Here is a 1,596-nt window from a genome sequence, read left to right as displayed (position 1 = left end):
CTTGCCATAATGGATCTCATTGTGGTCAAAGAATGTTGATAAAGTGTGTCATATAGTGACGAACCTCAGTCAAAAGAGTTGAATAACTAAAAAAACACTAAAAATTGGGGTTGAGGATTAGTTTATTGAATAAAAATAAAGGAAAAAAGCAATAAACTATATAAAATTGGGTTGAAAATTATAATAAATAATAAAAATTTGAAAATGTTACTATTCATTTGTATTTTTAACCCTTGAGTGCATTTGGAACCAAAAAATCCTCTTAAATTTGCTCGCATATTTTGGATGTTCTGGACCACCAATTAGGATTCTGTAAGTTGCAAGTAATCCTTCACTCAAAGCTCTTCAATTCTATCAGATTAAATTTGTTTTTAATACAAATTTGAGATAAATTGATTAAAATGTAAAATGGATTTTGCACATACATGACTCCCTTGTTATCAAGTTATGTATGGCCAATTGTATACGCGTTTTGCATGAGGACAAGTCATGTATATATGTGACTATTTAGAACAAAAGGCATGTATGTGCATGCCCTCTTTTATGATAAAAACCACTTGGAGAGAAAATGAGCATGAAGAGGTGGATAATTTTGTCTGGGAAGATCAAGAATTCATGGATGTAGTAAAAAATTGTGGATTACTCAAGTTTTCTTGATGCCAAACATGTAAGATTATAGGAACTTGCAAGAAACTTTGATTGATTATTGGAGTCCTAATTAGGATTATTTTATAGTTGACTCAATGAATTTACACATTAATGTAGAGGACATCTACTTCATTGTGGGCCTCTTGAGAAGATGAGAGGTAGTAAACTTGAAAAGTAAGACCAGTGGAGGTCTTACAATCGAGGACTACATAGTCATATATTCTGTAGCACATACCTAGAAAATGGGAACCCAAATACCAATTAGAAGTATTAAGAGTTTATCTCTCACTATTATCTTATTCACAATTGCACAGGTTTCCAGATACACTTCACTACATCGGGCATCTAGACCACATATGTTCTTAGTAGTGGAGTGTCTTCAATTGATTGTATGTGATTGGAGTACCACCTTGTTAACTAACTTGATGAGTTAGTTGAGTGCATGGTAACAAAGACGAATGACATTTTTTGACAACGAGAGCATCCTATGCTCCTTTTTCTTCGAGAGAGTTCCAAGTCTTTGGCCACCCACAGGTTACCACATGCATAACACATCCGAGAGAGCCTTGAATGGCAAGGTGGGCAGACCTCATGGGAAGATTTGGGCAAAAGGGCGAGTAACATGAGCCACATTTGATGGCAAATTCTTCCATTTGTGGGATCAACGTGTAATTTCCATAGGGAATTACCAATATGCAGGTCTCAACTTCTGAGGAGACCCAAAGTTAGCTCTTCCTCCAAATGTCGCATGGATCGATAGGGAAATTATGTTTTAACTTTTTAAAGTTATTTCATTTTTATGATTTTCATAATAATTGACTAAAGAAGATAGAAATATTTTTGCATGAAAAAAAGTAGTGAGAAAATGAATGATCTGTTTAGATATTGGACTAGTGAGCCTTGAGGGATTCCCATGCCACAGGCATCAAGGCAAAGGTGGGGAGAAAA

The sequence above is a fragment of the Pinus tabuliformis genome, chromosome 1_2 (assembly GCF_031772625.1).
Source record: "Pinus tabuliformis cultivar Carrire ecotype Pingquan chromosome 1_2, CPIR1, whole genome shotgun sequence".
Classification (NCBI taxonomy): domain Eukaryota; kingdom Viridiplantae; phylum Streptophyta; class Pinopsida; order Pinales; family Pinaceae; genus Pinus; species Pinus tabuliformis.
Note: the sequence above shows the minus strand (reverse complement) of the source record.